The 22,943-nt window shown below is 35.6% G+C and overlaps 1 long non-coding RNA gene and 1 pseudogene across 1 annotated transcript; both read left to right on the top strand.

The window, feature by feature from the left end:
- The first annotated feature begins 1,950 nt into the window (after window positions 1–1,950).
- Window positions 1,951–14,298, top strand: LOC141558857 (uncharacterized). The gene is made up of 4 exons (XR_012487157.1): window positions 1,951–2,087; window positions 2,170–2,261; window positions 4,446–4,500; window positions 11,574–14,298. It is a non-coding gene; the product is annotated as an uncharacterized LOC141558857 (long non-coding RNA).
- Window positions 14,299–15,357: 1,059 nt separating this feature from the next.
- LOC141553017 (UV excision repair protein RAD23 homolog B pseudogene) lies at window positions 15,358–20,955 on the top strand (annotated as a pseudogene).
- Window positions 20,956–22,943: the final 1,988 nt, after the last annotated feature.

The raw sequence follows: 22,943 nt of genomic DNA, 5'->3' as shown, positions 1-22,943 counted from the left end.
GCACTTGTTCTACCATCTATTACCTTGACAGGACGGATGTTTGCACTTCAAATTTCAAAGAGATGTTGTGGATAAAAGCCCTTGGAAAATTATGAAATGCTATGTAAACATGAACAGTAATATTTATGTCAAAATCACAGATAGTCTTGTAAAGTCCTATGCCATATAGTCACTAGAAACTTCCCTAGATATTCCAGCTATAGCATTAATTTCTTCAATATTTTCTGCCCATAGGACAGAAGGAGGTAGTTTACTTTCTCTAAGTTTTAATTTTATTTATTCAGTGGTGGGATAGCTATCTTCTCAAACCAATAGGTTAGGACACTTTCCAGAGTTAGAACTATTAAAAGAGGAAAGCACTGAATAACTTCAATACCAAGCATCAAAGTCCTGAACTATTGAGCTGGGAGAGAAGGATAGAAAAGGAAGTGAGTAGTGGAGGGAGGGAGGGAGAGAGAGAGAGAGAGAGAGAGAGAGAGAGAGAGAGAGAGAGAGAGAGAGAGAGAGAGAGAGAGAGAGAGAGAGAGAAGGAGAGGGTAGGGGAGGAGAGGAGGAGGACGACGACAAGAAAAGAGAGAGAAGAAGAAGAAGAAGAAGAAGAAGAAGAAGAAGAAGAAGAAGAAGAAGAAGAAGAAGAAGAAGAAGAAGAAGAAGAAGAAGAAGAAGAAGAAGAAGAAGAAGAAGAAGAAGAAGAAGAAGAAGAAGAAGAAGAAGAAGAAGAAGAAGAAGAAGAAGAAGAAGAAGAAGAAGAAGAAGAAGAAGAAGAAGAAGAAGAAGAAGAAGAAGAAGAAGAAGAAGAAGAAGAAGAAGAAGAAGAAGAAGAAGAAGAAGAAGAAGAAAGTATAGATAAAGAAAGCAGAAAGCAGATTGGAGAACTTTGAACAGGAGGCCCAGTTCTTAAGGGTTTCACATTTATTGATGGGTGTAACTAAGCAAAACTACAAGGAAGTCTGAGTTTAGTCCATATTCCTGGTGAGCACTCATGTATGGTCTGGTTTAATCCATTGCCAAAGTCTTGCGGGTTGGCAAGCCAAGAGTCTAATGCTACAGGGTGAATTGAGGCCCTTGAGAATATCCAAAGTGATCTTCGTTGTGCAGCCCAACACAACCTCACACTTTGCATCAACTATAGGAGAAAGGGTCCATAAGATCACAGATTTAGAACTACAAAGGAGCTTAGATGTTATTTTATCATGAATCATAAATTTAGAGCTAGAGTCTTAGCATCCATCAAAGCCACACTCTCATTTTATAGATTGGGAAAGTAAGGCTGACAGAGAGAATAAGTGATTACCTAAGTAATCATAGCTAGTAATCATCAGAATCAGATTTGAGCTTGAATTAGTTTCACTGAAACAGTTCCTGCATTGTAGAATAAAATAGGAGTAAGGAAAGAGGGTGATGGGAGTTCTCCACTGGCCATCTGTTGAGGAAAAAGAGGAGGAGGAAGAAGAAGAGGAAGAGGAAGAAGAGGAAGGAGAAGGAGAAAAAGAAGAAAGAGGAGGAGGAGAAAAGGAGGAGAAGAGGAGGAGGAGAGGAGGAGGAGGAAGAGTAGGAGGAGGAGAAGAAGAGGAGGAGGAGAAGAAGAAGAGGAGGAGAAGAGGAGGAGGAGAAGGAGGAGGAGGAGGAGGGGAGAAATAACCATAGGAGGAAAAAGAATCAAAAGAGGGAAAAAACAACAACAATATTCTTGATTCAAGATGCAGAAAACTATAGTACTGAATGCTTAAACCCCCATACTTCCCCTTTATTGATTCACATCTTCAAATTGAGGTGGGGAGAAGCAGAGGGATAAAGAAAGGAAGGAAGGGAGAGAGAGACAGGAAGAGAGACAGAAATAGAGAGATGCAGGGAGAAAAAGATATGTTTTCTCAGCAAATCACAAGGAATGTACCTAAGCAAGACTCAAGTAAGCCCATTTACACTCCTCATACCTTAAAGCTCACTAATAAGAAGCTATCTCTTTAAGAAAGAGAGCATAAGGTAGCCTAGATCAACACCTACCTACACACTCCACCCTCAGTGTCACCCTTCCCTAACTAAAGGACAAACTTTCTTCTCACTTAGATTTCTTTCTTCCACTGAAGGTAGGTTGGGGAGGTAAGAAGTGGATAAAAATAGATGTTATTTCCTAGTTGACTAGCAAACTTTGTTTTGTTTTGTTTTAAGAAAAAATGGGATCCAGTACAGGTTGACAAGCAAACTTTGGATTCCCCTGAAATACTCTGAATGCATCCCTAATGTCTGGAGAACAAATCCAGGTAAGTTGGGGGAAGAATATGTAAAGCAGATTCCAGAAATTTTTTCATAGACAGGTTAAGTTGGTATTGAAGGGAAAGTCCCAGTGGAAGAGGTGGGCAAAGAAAATCAGCCAACTGCAATTGGACAACATAACATTAGACACTGGAGCTACTAAACTCATTAAAAACATTAGACTCAGACTCAAAGAATATCAAAATTAAAAGGGTGTTTAACCCCATCTTGTCCAAATTCATCATCTTACACATTGGGAAACTGAGTCTCAGTGAAAAAGAATAATTTGGCCAAGGCCAAACAGTTAATTAGTAGCAAAGAAGGGGACAGAACCAAGGTTTTCTGCCTTTAGTCCTGTGTTTTTTCCAATATACTGCTCTGCTTCCTATATTTGACTTGACTCAACTTTATAGAAATAAATATGAATCATTTGGTAATTCTCTCTGTTTCTCTCTGTGTCTATCTCTCTGTCTCTCTCTGTCTCTCTCTGTTTCTCTCTGTATTTCTCTCTTACCTCTTAGCATCTTGGAGCTTTACATATGGAAAAGTTGATTGCATAATATGTCATAACCACACACATCTAGTAAAAAATAAATAAGCCAGACAGCTGTGGTATGGAGTTTCAGAAATAGGTCTGCCTAACAAAAACCTTTTTTTGGATTTCAAACAAGTCTCCTGTGATATCTGTAGATAATGTCTTTTGTGTCATTCTTTTATTCATTCTTTTATGTACAAACATTTGCAAATGTGTCAGATTTGTAGGGAATTCATCTGGAAACTCTGTGCCATACACACACACACACACACACACACACACACACACACACACACACACACACAAAACCAAGTCCTAGACACTTTCTGCTGCTTTAAATCCACTGGCTTCTCTCTGAGCACTGTTGGTTCTCTCTGGAGACTCAGAAATGCCAACTCAGATATAAAGCCAACTCTATCCATCATGAGCCACCTGCTAGTATTATTCTATGGCACTCAACACTGGCACCCAGGGCTCCTATTCTTTTTCCAGCAGTGCCACTGGCTGCCCATCTGCCTTGGACTAGAATCCTTACCCTGAATACCTGACATAGCACTAGCTCCAAGAATCCATACTTACAACATGATGACTATTTTCAAAGGTTCTTTCTTCCTATCTAATTCACCTGTTACACAGGCACAACCAGTGATCCACACTCTTCATACCTCCTCCTCCATCTGCTCCATTCTATCAAAAATAACCATCCCATAATCATCTCCCCATCACAACCATCCAGGAGACCAGCTCATTATATCTACTATACCACTCAATACCAGTGGCTAGGATGACTCCTGATCTCTATTTATAGTCCAGGTTCTTGATTTTTTATTTGCTTTGGTGAGGATAGAATAATCAATCATAGCAAAAAGTGCCATGGTTCTCAGATAGCCATCTGTCTCACCTGACTTCCCCTGGAGACCTCAGTGTTAACAAGAATTGCCTGAAATCAGGCTATTTATTGTACATCCAAACTCATTAAAACATATGCCATAGCCATCAATGGAATAACCTTGTCACCACAGGTTCTAAAAGGTCTACTCTGAAGGATGCAGCTGTGATGAGTGTTACACTGTCAATACAAAATACAAATAGGGAAGTAACTTAATATGGTTATCTAATGAATGGAAAGCACATTAAATTTGACAACAGAGGACCAGTGTTCAAATAGTGGCTCTCTTGCTTAAATCTGTGTAACTATATAAATCACTTAATTAATTCGGGCTCTAATTTTCTCATCTAAAAAATGAAAGGGGTAGGTAGATCAGGAGCAACTAATAATCATCAGGGATTCATTCAGCATTACAATTTGACCAAAACAAGCACTGTAAGGATTTGTATGAACTGACAAACCACCACAAACACAAAGAAGGCCATTCAGGAACAGAAGGTTCAGCGAATTATGGTGATGTGTAAGAAGTTTCACCTGATGAAAATAGCCCTAGACTAAGGGTTAAGATTCTAGTTCTAATAATTCCTATCTCCTTGTATAGATTGTTTTAAGGATCTAATAAGATTAATAAATTTAGGAAAGGGCTTTGAAAAGGATATGGTAAAATATAAGTGTAAGGTAACAGTCACTTGTTAAGATGAGAGGATCAGCCTAGAGGATCCCTAACATCTCTTTTAGCTAAAATTCTCTGTGCTTCCATGATTCCAGGGACTACTTGGTGAATATCTTGCTTCATAAGGAGTCTCAGATACAGGTGGAAAAGGTAATTCTCCTTTATGTTCTATAAGTGGTAAAGTGCCTTTGCTCTGCCTTGATATTATTCCTGTTTTATGAGATCATTCTTCAAAGTTGAGGGTGAAGGAAGCTGCTTAGTCTGAAAATTTGAATTTAAAATTTGAAAGCATGACATCCTCGAGGGGCATTTGTTTGTCTGGAGCTCTCTTAAGTAGGTATTTAGAAAGTAAAGGTGAGACTGATAGATTACTAAAGATATTTGTGTTTCAATAATAGGCTTTAAGGTTGAATAACATTTAGTCCTTAATGAAAGCATCCTAAACCAATCCAATAAGAATTTATTACGTGTCTGCTTAAGGCACTACTGGACAAAAAGACAAAATGAAGGAGAATAAATAGTCCCTGCCTCCAAAAAACTTACTCTGGAAAATTCCTTATAATAAGTGAACTTGTTGTTTACTCTTTCAATCTTGTCTGGTTCCATTTGGATCTGATCACCTTTGGAGTTTTCTTGGCAAAGCTACAGGAGTGTGTTTGATTGCCATTCCCTTCTCCAGCTCATTTTACAGATGAAGAAACTGAGGCAAATGGGGTTACATGATTTTCCCAAAGTCATAGAGCTAGTCAGTGGTCAGATTTGAATTCATGAAAATAAGTCTTCCTATCTCTAGGCCTGGCATTCCATTCACTGCACCACCTCACTGCCCCAAATAAGAGAATGTGATTGTTTGAAGAACAAAACATTGGAAATTAAGGGAATCCGGAAAGGTTTCTCCTAAAGGGTAGTGTGTGGTAAGGGGCTTGAAGAGATTCCAAGAGATGTTGGTAAGACAAGAATAAATTTTAGGCATTTGGAGAGCCACCATACAAAAGCAGAGACAGATGCTGATATATCAAACAAGCCAGTTTCTCTGAATATAGAATGAACCAAGTGATGTCATGTATAATAAATCTGAAAAGGAAGCAGGAGACAGCCTGTGAAGGTCTTTAAATATCAAGTTGAAGAGTGTGAAGACCCTTCTAAGTCTTCTTTCCTTCAACAGTCCTTCAGCTAAGCTTTATATGACCTCATTTTGACTTTCCTCATCATTCCAGTTGCCATCCATGGACAAGTCTGTGGACTTCAGTTATAAACTAAGGAAATTTGGCCTGATACTCTCCAAGGGGTTATAATCCTACGTGACCTCTAAAAACTCTTCCAGCTCTAATTCAATGATCTAGTTATCATCCCTAAAAAGATGGCATACAAAAGTAAACTCAGTCCCCTAGAAGTGGTTTACCCAAGGCAGAGCATGCAGTCCAGTATGTTAGGAGGTGTTAGGCCCTGAAGTATGAATTGGTTAACTTCTGCATATGAACCATATAGATGCTATAATTCCTAACTTCTAAAAACCTATCTTCTAGTTAGAGTAAAAATATACACATGCAAAGCATAGAATTGAACTGAAGGGTTGCAAGTCAGAGGACTAGCCTATGATTATTTCTTTTTGCTGAAGCAATTGGGGTTAAATGACTTGCCCAGGGTCACACAGCTAGAAAGTGTTAAGTGTCTGAGACCAGATTTGAACTCAGGTCCTCTTGACTTCAGGACTGGTGCTCTATCCACAGTATCACCCAGCTGCCCCTAGCCTATGATTACTTATCAGTTACAAAGTAAAGGCTTCAAAGATACAACAAAAAAGAGGACGGGGTTGAAGAAGGGAGGATATTGGCAAGAGAATTAGGACTAGGTATAAAGAATTCGAGGGACAATAACTGGCAAAGAGGGAGAAGGGAGGGGATATCAGAAAGAAAGAAAGAGGAAGTGAACAATGGGATCTATGGGAAAAAAGAGAAGGGAAGAGGGAAAACTAACCCCAACTTTCAAGATGTTACTCTAAAACCAAAGATGTGAAGCCCAATCCCCACAAAAATCTATCAAATACCTACTGAAGATCCAAAGAAAGCCAGAAAAACATGGCCTTGTCCTTGGTCCCTTGGGACTATGTCCAAATCTCTAAAGGGAAGAACAATATGCAAAAAAGTATATATACAAGCCAACCTGTAATGGGAAAAAAAAACACTTTTTGGAATGAAAATAATTTGTCTTTGAAGCCTCATTATAACACTTTTTAAGGCTTTAAAAAGCCTTAGTTGATAAAGTTAACTAGCTCTGTTAATACAAGTAAGTTATTCTACTTGGGTCTCAGTTTCCGTGTCTGTTAAACAGATGATAATGTGTATGCTGCTTACCTTGGATTTATCAATACTTTGTCAAGAAAATTCTCCATAAATGTAGGATAGTATTGTTTGAACTGACATTATTATGGTTTAAGTATTATTTAGTAGGGACATCTGTGCAGTGCAGCAGATATAGCCTCCAACCCTGCAGTGCCTTGAGTTCATAAACAATCAAGGCTCATATACTTGATAATTACTAGATGTGTGATCCTGGACAAGTCACTTCACTCTAATTTGCTCCCCTCACCAAAATAGTATTATTAGGTATGCTTAGTACATAGACTGAAATAATGACTTGGAAATAAGAAGGTGGAATATAGCCAAAAAATTCTATATTAATTCAGCTTAAGATAGCAGCCATAGTCTAATGGATAGAGAGCTAACCCCAGAGTCAGGAGGACTTGGATTCAAGGCCTATCTCTGATTTTTACTGGCTGGGTGATTCTAAAAATATTATAGCAGAAATAGAAATTATGAGTTACAAACCTTCCTACTCCCCAAATTTTTCCCAACTAAAATTCAGGTGTCTCACAATCAAGGCTCTTTTTATTTAGCAGTAAAAAAATAATTAGACAGCAAAGTGGCTAACTGACTTCAAAGACTTGACTTCAAATACAGCCTCAGATGCTTACTAGCTAGGTGAGTTTGCACAAGTCATTCATTGTCCTCATCTGTAACAGATCCATAACAGAAATAGAAATTATGAGTTACAAACCTTCCTACTCCCCAAATTTTTCCCAACTAAAATTCAGGACTATTGCTAGGATCAAATGAGATAAAATATTGTAAAATGTTTAAAAATTTTATACGTAAATGTTAGTGTATAAATATATATATATATACATATATTGGATTTAACAATTATTTTAATATATTTAACATGTTTTGGACTACCTGCCAGCTAGAGAAGGGGTTGGGGAGAAGGAGGGGAAAATTTGGAACAAAAAGTTTTACAAAGGTCAATGTTGGAAAAAATTATCCACGTGTATATTTTGTAAATAAAAAGCTTTAATAAAAAAAATAATAATACATAAATGTTAGGTACTTTTACTATATAATCCCTATAACTATCCTACGATGTATTAAAAGCAAGTATTTGTATCTCCATTTAACAAACGATCTCAGAGAGGTGAATCTATTTGCTCAGGACCACATAGTTATTTTCAGTATTTATGTCCACTGGAGGAGCTGCCCTGGGTTCCCCTGGTAATGTGTGCCAGTTTATTAATGATACTGTCCTACAAGAAATGACATTTGAATACTGGGAGTGTCTTGGCTTTTTTCTTCCTTACCCACCTGGCTTCATTTTCCACTCAGTCATCATCTCAAATATAGCCAGTTCAGCATCAGTGGTCTCATTTCTCTCAGTAAACAACAAAGGAATGACCTGCTCAATCCTAGCCAGAACAATGAGCCCACTCCTAAACTAGAACACAGTCAGAAATAACATTCATCCATTTGGAACCTTGGAAGGCTGAGGACATTTTTACAACTCAGGTTAGACAGGTAAGAAAAACTCCAAGCTCCCAGTAATGAGAGTCATGAATATTGAGAACAACCCTTCAAAGTTTAGCCCTTTAGAGGCCTTTAAGGGAAGCAGCTGCAGAAGAGGGAAACTGCATCCCTAGGCTAGCTCATCGCAAAGTGGAGCCCTTTGTTTAAAGCTGTTTAAATGTTTTGAGTAGAAATGAAAAAGACATTCTGAGTCCTACATTTAGTAAGAGATGAAAAGGCTTCATATGGCTGCTTTCTGGAGCTCTTTCAGGGATAGTTGCTGATGATAGCAACAACTCACACTTGACTAATACATTCTTTTGAATGCAGTTTGAAATGGCATTAGCAGTTTGATGAACTAAGTCACTAGCATCTTCTCCAAAGCCCAGCCTCATGAGTTTCATTGGGGTGTAAATATGACCCTCAGTTTTCAAAGGCTACAGTAGTAGAAGGAAAAGGCACTGCAGATTTTACTATGCCATATCAGTAACTGATTGATGTCTGCTTTCCAAATGTCCAGTCTAGCAAATTAGCACACATAGCCTTATCATCATTAATGTACAATTAGTGATGAATTCCTTGTTTGTGATAACCATTGAAATAAAGAAAAACAGAAAATGATACATAATAAATGAAGTGCAGTCTCCTTTTACTACTATGACAGTAGAATCCGAGTGGCCGAGTGACAGTAAGGGGATCCAAAGGGAATAAGAATTCCATAGTTTTATGAGTATTTAGAAATATGATGAGCAGCTCAGTGGCACTGTGGATAGAATGCTGGGACTGAAGTCAGGAAAACTCATCTGGGATCAGGAAATCTCACCTTCCTCAGTTCAAATCCAGTCTCATACTTACTAGCTGTGTGGCCCTGGACAAGTCACTTAACCTTGCTCACCTCAGTTTCCTTATCTGTAAAATGAGCTAGAGAAGGAATGGCAAGGATCAAATGTGATAAGATGTAAAGCCATTTGTATACCTTAACATACTACATATGTCCTAGCTATCATCTTTCTCATTATTTATTACAAGACTGTGCTGCCTCTTTTTTTTTCCTTCACTGGGAAAATGGGATTTCCTTTGATAATTCCTCTAACCACCATGTTCAGACTTTCAATAAAGAACCTGGTTACAATCTAAACAAACAGCCTCTTGGGCAAAGTTTGTCTAAGCAACCATTATGGGGTTTTTCCTTCCACTCCCAGATTGTTCCAGAAGAGGAATTGCCTACATTCTCCATCCTCACCTGACTAAGTTTCTCGCCATTTCATTAACACTCTGACTAACCAGAAAGCTAGGGTACGCTGTTTTCTTAACAAACACTTGCCATTGTGTTTGTACCAACACCAAATACCATGGGATCCATGTCACACAGTACACACAACAAACAGTGTCAGTTATGACAAGGCTTTACTCATATGGATCCTGCCAACAGTCTCATTTCCCAGAATTAGTATGAAAATAGACACTTTCACCAGCATAAATTTCCATTGAAAAGGAAAACCCAAAGCACTACTCAGAAAATCCCTCATTTCTGATGCTTCTGATAGCTCAAAATGATTCTTTTGATGATAGTTTCCTATTGGCTCATTTGCTTCTTCAGGGAATGGGATCTTAGCTTTAGAAATGGATGGAAACAAATATGTATATATATATCTATCTATCTATCTATCTATCTATCTATCTATATATATATATATATATATATATATATATATATATATATATATATATATATATATATAGTATATGGGATCTTAGCTTTAGAAATGGATGGAAACAAATATGTAATCTAATCCAACTCCTCATTTCGCAGAGAGGGGAACATGAAGCTTAAAGAAGGTTGAATTTGAGTTTGCCCAAAGTCATTTAGATGGAAAGTAGTAGAATCAGAATTTGAATGCAGGTACCCTGATTCCAGACCTGGCACTCTAGATACAGAACCATGCTGCTTCACCTCAAATCAATTGGACCATGTGACTTTGGACTTATAATTATTACACTCTAAAAAACTAAATTAATTCACCTTATCCCATATATTTTTTCCTCCTAGGAAATAATAACTGATAGAACTTAGTCAAGCATCTAAATCCTCATCTTTATTTCCAGCACTTTTTGATGCTGCTAGAAACTGACTTGGAGACAAAAATCTGTACTAGCTACAAAAAACTTGGTATTGGGGGAGGTTAAGAACAAGAAAAATAAGAATAAGGATAATCATTGACACAGCATTTTTATGTTTCCAAAGTATTTTATTTAAATGATCTCATTTGCTCTTCACAACAATCCTAAGATATAGAAACTATTTTCCTTTTCTTTTTTTCTTTTATTTTCTTTTTGCTTTCTTTTCTTAAAAACAAATCAGGACACTGAAGCTCAGAAAGTTAAAGTGACTTACTTTATCAGTAGCTTCCTTAAGTGGCACAAACCAATAATTCTTAGCAGTCTACATGGCCTCCTTCTCCATAACCCATTTCTGGTGATTATTCCCTTGAGGGAATATGTCCCCTGATATATTCTTCACCTCCAAGTTAATAGAATGGTTTTAATCATAGACAGAGCTAGAGAGGACCTCAGAGATTACCTAGTTACTCCTGTTTATTTTCCAAAAGAAGAAACAAGCCAGAAAAGGTTACTGCCTACTAAAATTCCAAAGCTGAAATCCCAGCTCAAGCTTTCTGCCTTCATCTCCATCATTATTTCTACAATAGCTTGTTGTTTCCTTCCTCAACTCATTTTACAGTTGACAAAACTGAGGCAAATAGAGTTAAGTGACTTGACCAGGATCACATAGCTAGTAAGTCTGAGGCCAGATTTGAATTTAGGAAAATGAGCTTTCTTGACTGGAAGGCCTGGAATTCTATACACTATGTTACCTAACTAAGTATCTACCTATTATTTTCCAGGCACTTTGCTAGGTATTTGATGATATCAATATGAAGAATAAAACAATTCCTACATTCATATATTTGTGCAACTGATTTTTTAATTCAATAAAGAAGGCTTTACATTTGTTCTGATTGAATGTTGCCTTATTGAATTAAGCCCATCATCCTAATCTTCTTAGATCTCTCAGACACAAACTCTATCCTCCAGTGTAATAGCTCTCCCTCACATCTTCACATTATTAGAATTTGTCTAAAGATGGCATATACAGTTTCATCTGAGTCATTGATAAAAGTATATGAGAGACATACCATCAAAGAGTGAGAGAGAATCAGAGACAGAAACAGGGACACAAAGAGATAAACCACCAGGGATAATATAAAGGGACATTCCAAAGTGAGGACATTAAAATAAAAAATCTAGATTCTTTTTGATGTCTTTGACAATTTAGTCAGAAACAATGTAACTTTCTACGTGAAATCTGACTCTGCTTTCTACTTGCAGATTTCCAAAAGTCAGAATGGAAAGGACAATCCTAGCCCCTTGGGCTATCACTTTGGTGATTGTTGGGGCTGTCCTGATAATGACCTCACTGATGATCCTCCCTCCTGTCGCTCTCCTCATCTGGAGAATTCACCAGATGCCAGAGATATCATTGGAAGGGATCATATAGATCCAGGCCCTCTCCAGACCTCTGCTGCTTCCAACTTCTTCTTTTTTAGATGTCATTACCAAGACAAAAATGTCTTGGCCATTTATGAAATTCAGATAGCCTTTACCTTCATTTCATAAACTTTCAATGGTTCTTTCATGTTAGACAACTGTTTCCCATTCATAGAATCTCAGAATTTAAAATCTAGAAGCAACCAAACTCTTCATAGTGCATATGAAAAAATTGAAGTCCAGAAGAGGGAAATGATCTGCCCCAAAGCCACATAGCTAGTAAGTGACAAAGACAAGAGTCAAACCCAGATCTAACTATAAGTCAGAATATTAGCTCTTTCCCTTCTTTAGCATATGTGTCCAACTGAGGCCATACTTTACTGTGTCCTTCTAGGCTCTTGGGGAAATGGCCTCTTGTTACTACGCAAAATGCTCTGACTGCAAACCAGCAGATAGGGAACTAAATGGACAAAAAATTTCATCTATGGCCTTTCAACCTCAATGTGGCTCTTTGAAGACACTTGATAGAGTGACATTACAGAATCACAGAAAACAATAGCTTGAAAGGACTAGAAATATTCTAGTTCAATTCTCTCATTTTACAGCAAAGAAAGCAGAAAATTCCTAAAGAAGTTATTTGATTGCCCCATGATCACAGGAAGTAAAGAACAGAAGCAAGATGTGAAACCTAACTCCAAATCCAACAGAATGCCTTGTAAGAATCAGCACGATATCAATTCTTGAGACACTATTGTTTTATTATATGTAATAAGGATAGGCTGGAAGCATTCCCAGTAAGATCAAGGGTGAAACAAGGATGCTCATTATCACCATTATTATTCACCAAAATTATTCCATTTTTGTCCATTTAATTCCCTATCTGCTGGTGTGCAGTCAGAGCATTTTGCGTAGTAACAAGAGACCACTTCATCAATTGTACTAGAAAGAACTAGCTTTAACAATGAGAAGAAAAAGAAATTGAAGGAACTAGAATAAGCAAGGAGGAAACAAAACTATCACTCTTGAGAACAACTAAAAAACTGCTTGAAACAGTTAACAACTCACAAAGTTGCAGGATATAAAGTAACCCATATAAATCATCAGTATTTCTATATATTGCCAACAAAGTCCTACAGCAAGAGATAGAGAAATTCTGTTTAAAAAATTGTAAATAATAGAAAATATTTGGGAGTCTACCTGCCAAAACAAACCCAGGAACTATATGAAAATAGTTACAAAACACTTTTCTTACAAAAAAAAGTCAGATCTAAACAACTGGGAAAATATCAATTGTTCATTAAAAATTAGAAATTTACCTAAATTAATCTACTTATTCAGTGCCATACCAATAAAAATACAAAATAATAATAATATTTTATAGAGCTAGAAAAAATAATAACAAAATTCATACAGAAAAACAAAAGGTCAAGAATATAAAGGGAATTAGTGTAAAAAAAATGCAAAGGAAGGTGGTCTAGCCATACAACATGTAAAGTTATATTACAAAGCAGCAATCATTAAAATCAATTGGTGTTGGCTAAGAAATAGAATTGTAGATAAGTATTTAGGTTCATAAAACAGTGGCAGAGTTACTATTTGATAAACTCAAAGAGACTAGCCTCTGGGATAAGAACTCACTATTGACAAACTGCTCGGAAAACTGGAAAACAGTGTAGGAGAAACTAGGCATTGATCAGCATTTCACACTTTATACCAACATAAAGTGGAAATAGATTCATGATTTAGATATAAAGGTTGATACTAAAAGTGAATTAGGAAAGCAAGGAATATTTTATCTGTCAGGTCTATGGAGAAAGGGGAAATTTATGACCAAACAAAAAATAGAGAACATTATGAAATGAAAAATAAATAATTTTGATTACATTAAATTTAAAAGTTTTTGCACAAGAAAACCAATACAAGGAAAGCCTCATTTCTAAAATACATAAAGAACTGAGTAAAATTTGCTATTTTTGTTATAACAAAGAATTAGAAATTGAAGGGATGCCTATCAATTGGGGAATAGCTGAACAAGTTGTGGCATATGAATGTAATGGATTATTATTGTACTATAAAAAATGATGAGCAGGCAGATTTCATAAAAACCTGAAAAGTTGATGAACTGATGCTATGTAAAGTGAGCAGAACCAGAGGAACAGTGTACAAACTAACAACAATATTGTGTAATGATCAGCTATGATAGATTTAGTTCTTATCAGAAATCCTGTGATCTAAGATGATTTCAAAAGACTTAGGATGGAAAATAATATCTATATCTAAAAAAAGAACTATGAAGTCTGAATGCAGATCAAAGCATAAAATTTGTTTTTTTTTTCTTTTTTTGTGGCTTTCCTTTTTGTTCTCATTCTTTTTATACAACATGATTGATATGGAAATATGTGTAACATGATTATATAGTCTATATTTGATTGCTTGATATCTTGGAGAGGGTGGAGGGACAAGAAGGAAGAAAAAAATTTGCGATTCAAAATTAACAAAAATAATGTTGAAAACTATCCTTACATGTAATTGAAAAAAATAAAATGCTATTAAGTGTTTTTTGAAAGACACTCTTTCTCTGACTTAGATATATGCATAAAGCAATGAGAATGTTGTTTCAATCAACCAATTCAATCAATCAACCAATAAGTATTTATTATGCACTTAATATATGCCAGGGATTACTCCAGATGCTGGATACACTGATATAAAAGTGAAATGCTTCCTGTCTTTGAGTAGCTTACATTCTAGAAAAGGGAAATATAAATAAGTAGGAAGATAGAATAGGAGAGATAGATACATATAGTACAAAATATATACAAAGTAAGTATAAGATAATTTAGAGATGGAAGACACTATCAGTTAAGGACTCAATTTCATGTAAAACAGAGGTATTAAGCTCACAACTCACAGGCTACCTATATAATGCTACACTTTCAATGGTTGCCTTAAAAAAGATTAAAATGTAATTGGGAATTATTTTTTTTAAGTACAATAAAATATAGATAAGGTTACATTTTAAAACTCAGTCAATATGCCACCAACAAGCATCCTTTTATATGTATTAGTAACTCTTGTTTCTACTTGACATCATTAATGTAGAAGATGAAATTTGGGAAGGAAATTTGAAGTAAACTAGGTTTATAAGAGGTGATGATGAAGAGCAATATCCAGCAAAGAGGAGGTTTCAGGGGAATATTGGGGAAAGGAAACAATCAGAGAAAAGACAGAAATGAGAAAAGGGATACTATATTATAAATGAAGAAGAATAAAGAGTAATAAATCTGGGGCAAAAACAGTTATTGTGAAGGGTTGCCATTGACAATAAAATAATAAAATAGGTAGCTGCTTATCAAATAAGACAATAACATGTTTAGACAAATACTTCAGGAAAATAACTTTTGCAGCTATGTGAAAGATTGTGACAGGGCATGGAAAATAATTAGGAGGCTATTTCAATAGTCCAAATGATGGGGCCTAATGGAGATGAAAGACTACTCACACAGAAAAAATTACATATGCTAGTGTCAAATCTGGAGAGACTCTGGTCAGACCTTGGGGGCCTGTAGTTTCTAACTGCTCCCAAGAAAACCCCCACACACCCCAACAGTCTCCAACAGCCTCTATGCCTGGCACACCAGGTAAAGTTAACCCAAGTTCACTTCTGTGACTTCGTTTCTGTAACTCCTAAACACTCCCCTCCTGCAGCTCAGCTTGTCTATGTACCCAGACCATATGTCCTCCATAATATGTCACATAATTGTGTCTAAGAAGTATCCATTTCTCTCTTTCCTACCTAGGTATCTCTGTATGAATAGAGTAGTGTGCTATCCCAAATTGCAATTCCATGACCTTGAATAAATGATACTTTCTTTGCTGATCATTGAGTTGATCTTAATTTTTCAGCTTGACACTAGAAATGTTGTGGGAAGTAGAAAACAATGATTTTTGGGAACTGACTGGATATAGAGTGAATGAGAATGAAAACTTATGATGACATTGAACTACAAATCTAGGTAGTTGGAAGGAGGGTGGTATCTTTAATAGACAAAGGAAAATTATTTTAATAAAGACAACAGAAGTTCTACATCCAAAAGAGTGTTGTTTTTTGTTTTTGTTTTTTTTCCCCTGAAATGCAGCATGCTAACCAAACAATGCGACAATTGCTCAAATACAAGTTAGGAACTCGTCTCCAAAAATGGACTTCTGCTTTTTATGCTTCTTGCTTCTTCAGTTTATGCTTCATGCAAGAACATCAGTCTCATGACTTCTTAAACACATCTTGTTTTTGAGGCAAAGAAATCTTATTTAGTTTTTGTGTTTTTGTTTTGCTTTGGCAGTACATACCCTTTGGCAGTAATTCCAAAAGAATTCCAAAGATACTTCAAAGACAGCATCCCACTATGTAGGATCCTCCACTTAGTAGGCTCATGTGAAGGGCAAAATATTCATTAGAAGTTTGCATGTTCCAGTGGATTTGTTAATAGTCCCTTTATAATCAACTTTCATAGTTCACACCCAGGGAATTTTTCTCTCTCAAATTAAAACAGGGGCAAGGGCTATAATATGTTAATCAACTGCTTTAGAGGCATTGGGGGAAAGGAATTATTTAAAAAGAGCCTGTAACAGTATTATGTGCCTAAAATAACAACTGCCTCAATTCTTTAGGCACTGGACCCAAAGGAAAAGAAAAGCTAAGCATAAGAAAAAGCAGAAATCCAACTGGCTTGGTCCCTGCTCCTTTGTATCTCATTCTGCTAGAGTGAACAGCTTTCTTTTTATCTTGCCCCATGATAGATTAATAATTTAATAAACAAACAGACAGAAAGATGGATGAATGGATGTATAGGTAGATTAAAATAAAGTTCCAGACATTATATTAAGCAAAAGGGATACAAACATAAGCAATGAATACAGTCCCTGCCTTTAAGAATCTTACATTCCAGTTAAGGGAAAAATACCTCATAAGTCAATTTATTCTATCAAATCCCACTTATATCAAGGTATCACAAAATTCAGAAGAAAAAAAGCTTCCAGAAAAATCACTTTTCCATTCTTTTTTATCTAAAAGAAATATGTTCTATATAGCCCTATTTTTATGGGTTGGAAAGGAGTTATGAAAAATTACCATTACTTGGAACAAATTATAATTTATTTATTAAATGTAATGCAATTTTCTAATAAGAAATGATTACAGAGGAAATTCCAAAGAAACCTGAAAATTTTATATAGATTGATGCAGAATGAAGTGAGAATATAAAAAACATTTTGTATTGAAGCATCAACTATATATGTGTATGTATAAACCTCATGTTTAAGACTCTCATATGTTTAGAAAGACCCAAGTATCTTCTTGTTATTTAATTTTTTATTCTAAATTTAACACCCAATAAAATGAGTATTTTCATATATCAAAAAAGGATTGTACATGAAACAGTGAATCTCTAATATGTAGGGTTTATATTTCCTTTTAAATAGATAATAAATTTAATTTATAACTTTAAAATATATAATATTTATATTCCTATAAGTTTTATTCTGGTTCTTTCTGGTAAATTTTTTAAATTTTTTTTTTCATTTATCATTATACACTTCAACAACAATACTATATGAGGATATATTCTGATGGAAGTGGATATCTTCAACATAGAACAGAACTAATCCAATTCCAATTGATCACTGATGGACAGAATCAGCTACACCCAGAGAAGGAACACTGGGAAGTGAGGGTAAACTGTTAGCATTTTTTGTTTTTCTCCCCAGGTTATTTTTACCTTCCGAATCCAATTCTTCCTTTGCAACAACAACAACAACAACAACAACAACAAAATTCGGTTCTTCACATATATATTGTACCTAGGATATACTATTAGATATTTAATATGTGTGGGAATGCCTGCCATCCAGGGGAGGGGGTGGAGGGAAGGAGGGGAAAAATTTGGAAAAAAAAGGAGGGAGTACAAGGGATAATGTTGTAAAAAATTACCTATGCATATGTACTGTCAAAAAAAGTTATAATTATAAAATTAATTTAAAAAATAATGTCAAAACAGGATGAAGGGAAGAGCGAAATATCTTGTTAAGATATTTCCAACCAATCACAGTAAGATTCAAAGAACTAGCTGAACAACAAAGTTCCTGACAAAGGGGCCCAGGTCTAAACTGCCCCATATCAACTGGAGTCAATGACATGACAGGTAACAAGCCTTTTGACATATGAAATGGGCAGAGATGATTGTAAATCTGACCAATTATTACTCTGACTGAAAGTTCAATCAATTTTAAGCAACTCTGATTGTAAATCCAATCAATCCAAACCATTCCTTAAGGGTAAGGAATCAAACTAATAGTATAAAGTTTGCTACTGCTACTGTATTCAATGTGTCTCTCACCTGTGAGCACATCCATTTCTCATAAGAATTGCTGAATAAAGAATTCTTCTCTCACTCTTAAAGAGCATTGGTTATAACACTACTTCTGGACTAGCTTGCAATGGGGAAGGCAATGGGCAGCAGGAGTTTGTCCTGGGCTTACTCCCCAAACCTATTGAGTTCCACAGAGTCTTGATAACATTAGTCAAGCAAAAGAAGTTCCTACACTGTCCATGTCCAAAAACATGCTTCATTCTGCCCATTGTTTCTCTGTCAGGATGTAAAAAACATTTTTCAGAATGAGTTTTCTATAATCTATTGCACTGTTAAGAGTTTTTAAGTCTTTGGAATACAGTGTTGATAGTTTAGTATAAACTGTTTTCTGTATTCTTCTCATTTCATTCTGTACCATTCTATATGTATCTTCCCAAGTTTCTCTGAAAAACTCTCATCATTTCTTACTGGAAAAATGTGTTACGTTTAATAAATAAATTATAATTTGTTCAGCTATTTACCAAATTATGGATTCTCCCTTTCCCCAATTTGTTAATACTAAAAAAAGATTTGTTGTTTTTGTTGTTTGTTTTGTTTTAATATATGGATCCTTTTTCCTGTTTCTTTTATTTCTTGAGAATAATAGACCTAGTGGTAGTATCAATGGGACAAAGGGTATGAACATTTCAGTAATGTTTTGGATGTAATTCCATATTTTTTCCCTAGAATGGCTCCACTAGTATGTGCTTATTTTCCTATGTCAAATTCAGACTTTGTCATTTTACGTTTTTGTCAAATCTGGTAGGTTTGAGTTGGAACTTCAGGATTGATTCAAATTTAATTTCTCTGATTAATTATGATTTTCAGCATTTTATATGACTATATTTACTTTAGATTTCTTTTCTTTATAAATGTCTATTCAATCTTTGACCATTTATCACTTGGAAAATATGCCTTATTCTTTTAAAGTTGAATTAGTTCCTTACATATCTTGAATATGAAACCTTATCAGAGAAGCCTGATGCAAAGATTTTATCCTCAGTCATTTTTCCTTCTAATCTTTCTGAAAAAAAAAACAGAGATAAAGAGAGGGAGGGGCAAGGAATATGAGAAAAAGAGAGAGAGAGAGAGAGAGAGAGAGAGAGAGAGAGAGAGAGAGAGAGAGAGAGAGAGAGAGAGAGATTTGCATTTTCTGAATTTCCTTCAATCCTATTTTCCTATATTTTTTTCTTTCTTTGCTCTCAACCCCTCTTTACATAGAAGAAAATCATGTAATAAGAACATTCAGTACTAATTTTCTAGGCTTTATGCAAAAATAGCTTCTAAGCCCCTGTCCATTTTCCTTCCCCTCGCCCAGGACTCAATAACAAGTTCTTAGCCTTTCTTTCCTTTTACATTATTTTTCACAATCTTCTTTTTTTTCCCCTGAGACAATTGGGATTAAATGACTTGCTTAGGGTCACACTGCTAGGAAGTGGTCAAATTTGAATTCAGGTCTTCCTGACTTTAGGGCTGGTGCTCTATCCACTGCATCACCTAGGAGTAGATACTTCAACACCATCACCAGCTACAATTCAACAATCAAGCCACTACTAATGGTAGTTCATCTACAGCAGCATCTGTGACTCAAGCCATTTCCCCTAGCTTCCATCCCTATACCTAAACCTGAACTCAATACCAGCTGCAGGGGCTTGGGAACCTAAACCCAGAGGTGTTCCTAAGGAAGAGAAGCCATTCAAAGCTCCTACTAATATTAGCCCAACATCATCTGACAAAAGCCCAGGGGTCTCTCTTAGATCAAACCATTTTGAAGATGCAACAAGTGCTCTTGTGATGGGACTATCCTACGAAAATATGGTGATTGAGATTATGTCAACGGATATGAAAAAGTAAGCTGCCTTAGACCTGAGAATTGATTTCATCACCCTGGTAGAGTGGGAAACATCTTTTAATGGGTATCTCAGGAGATAAAGAGTCAAGCTGTGGTGGATCCCACCCAAGCACCCATCGAGCCTGCCAACACAGGGATTGCTCAGTCTTCAGCAGTGGCAGCAGCTGCAGACACAACAGCAACAACTACAGCTCCTAGTTCTGCAGGACATCCACTTGATATTTTTTATGTAACCAGTCTCAGTTCCAGCAAATGAGACAAATTTTTCATCAGAAATTTTCCCTTCTGTCAACCTTGTTACAGCAAATAGGATTAGAAAAGCCAAGTTAATTCAGCAATTGAGTCATTCAAGAGCATTTTATTCAAGTGCTAAATTGAATCAGTTCAAGAAGGAGGTGGAAGTGGTAGTGGAGGAAAAGCCAAAGATGGAAGTTGTCTCATAAACCACATTCAAGTAACACTTCAGGAAAAAAGAAGTTATAGGAAGCTTAAAAACATTAAGATTCTCTGAAGACTTTGTGACATAGGCTTATTTTGTAAGAATGAATAAAAATTTGGCTGCCAATTTTCTTCTACAGCAGAACTTTTTTTAATAACACACTTCACATCAGGGCATTACACTTTGTTCACTGGATTATCTGGGATGATTTGAATTCCTTTCCATAATACTTTGTAGATGGTTGGAGATGGGGTGAGAGGAGATAGAAGGAAATAGGGCAGAAATAAGTAAAATACATGTCTGTTTTAAATTAGCAGATGTAGAAGATCCACACAGTATAAAATATTGTACAACCAAAACTCACCTTTTGCAGGTTTTTAGTTCCTAATGTAAGTTACTTTTCCTAAGTTTTCACTCTTTTTAGTGTATTAGATCCAGAAATTTAGCATAATGCCCTGATTCTTATTTCTTTTGTCTTAATGTTGGTTTTAAGAGACTTTTTGTTACCTAGAATCTACAATCTCTATTTCGTAGCAACACTGGATAATGGCATTATGAAATTCAAAAGATTTTGGAGCAACTATAAACATAAATGCCAAATTATATGTGGTTATTTTTGCTGCTTCAAATATGTATGAAATTCATGTAAAAAAAAGCTTATTCTTTCATGTTAATTGCTAGAGGACAGGGAGAAATCTTTGCTGATGAAAATCATTACTAATGTTTGAAATTCCTTGATCATGGTATGTGAAACCCCCTTCTAACATGATTTAAGAAGCTGTATATATAGAGGCAAAGTTGTTTATCAATGATTTTTTTTCCTTTTACTGAAAAAAATAGTAGAAACCAAATTAGTTTAATTTGATGTTACATATACAGTAAAGGTTTTAAAACAACTATTACATGTTTGCTTTTGGTGTGTAGTGAGCATTTGGGAGACACTTTTGGGAATAATGGAAAAATATAGCACTAATTCTCCCTTCTCTCTCTCCTCTCCTCATAAGAAATATTTAAGTACCAACTGCTCTCTTTTTTTACTGATTAAAAAGCTGATCCAATATAAAAATTAAAGGAAATATTTCAAAATTAGTTTTCTGATGTGCATACACTTTCTGATAAAGAAGTACGTGGCTAATTCAAACCACTGACATTGTATTAGTTTCTTTAAAAAAAAAAAAAAGTACATCAAACTATCTCTAGTGGCTTTTCTTCTATTAGAACAAAAAGGCCAAAAACTATTGCAAAATTTGGGAAATGAAAACTGGTAAGATATAATACTTTGGAAAATAGACAATCAAGATACATTCATAGGACACTTCTCAAGTTGATATCAACTCCTTAATAGATTGACCAATTATGTTTTTATCCAATTAATTCTAATCTACTTAACTATGCTACCCTCTAGTCTATGTAGAATCATAAATCTAGATCTGGAAGGGACTTCATTGACTATCTAACCTAACTCCCTCTCTTGACAGGCAAAGTGACTTACCCATGGTAGGTCACATAGATAGTGAGTAATAGAAGTAAAACTGGTCCCAGTTTCTGTGACTCCAAAGTCATTAAAGAAGAAATTCTACTCTTCTGAAGGACTATGATAGCAAGATGTGCAATATATATATTTGTAGCTGAATAGAGAAGAACTAGAATCAATTGGTAAAGGTTGACTTGGAGATCAGGGGGAACATATATCAATGGAAGTGTTCTAAATGTGTTGGATGATCATCTGAGAAGTATTCTTTAGAATGGATCTTTATATCATATATGAAGTTGGATCTGGTGATTTCTGAGATCACTTGTGAGATTTTAAAGAGTCCAAGTTACTGGGAGCCACATTTTTGGATCAGTAAAAGGATGTAAATACTACTAATTGAAGCCTTATAAATAGTGAGTTACCTATCAACCAAAACTGAAGGACAACTTGTTTAAGATGTTTAATAATAGGAACAATGGATTTAGATAGAATTGAAAAGATCATTTGGACCAGCCTTCCCATTCTGGAGATAAGGACAGCTAAAACCCACATAAATTAAAAGATATGTATAACTATCATCCAGGAATGGCTGCAATAAATCTTCTACAGTTGCCCCCAAACATGCAGACTATAACTCCTCCAAAATTTAGTAAATTTCATGTGTTACTACAGTTCTAAAACTCAAGCAGACATTTATAATGTTCCTTTATGGCACAGTTACTTTTTTTTTAATGTAAAAGATACCCATTCATTTGGACTGAGAAATGAATTAGATTACTTCTTGGGTCACTCTGAGATTTTATGACTCTGTGAACTGCTTTTATTTCTTTCAGGTCCATAAAAAGGTTGTTACTTGGTTTTGTATGCCTGATATAATCAAACATGCTCAAATTGAGGGTGGACATGGCCTATTCAGCAGAGCATTTCTCAGTGCCTTCTGTTAAGGCAATCAAACTCATCATTGGAGAGGTTTCTGTTCTAAATCAGTCTAATTAACATTAGATTATCCAGAATACCTGGGATCACTTTGCAATGGCATTCA

Source organism: Sminthopsis crassicaudata, chromosome 2 (genome assembly GCF_048593235.1).
Source record: "Sminthopsis crassicaudata isolate SCR6 chromosome 2, ASM4859323v1, whole genome shotgun sequence".
Classification (NCBI taxonomy): domain Eukaryota; kingdom Metazoa; phylum Chordata; class Mammalia; order Dasyuromorphia; family Dasyuridae; genus Sminthopsis; species Sminthopsis crassicaudata.
This window is presented reverse-complemented; position numbering and strand designations above follow the sequence as displayed.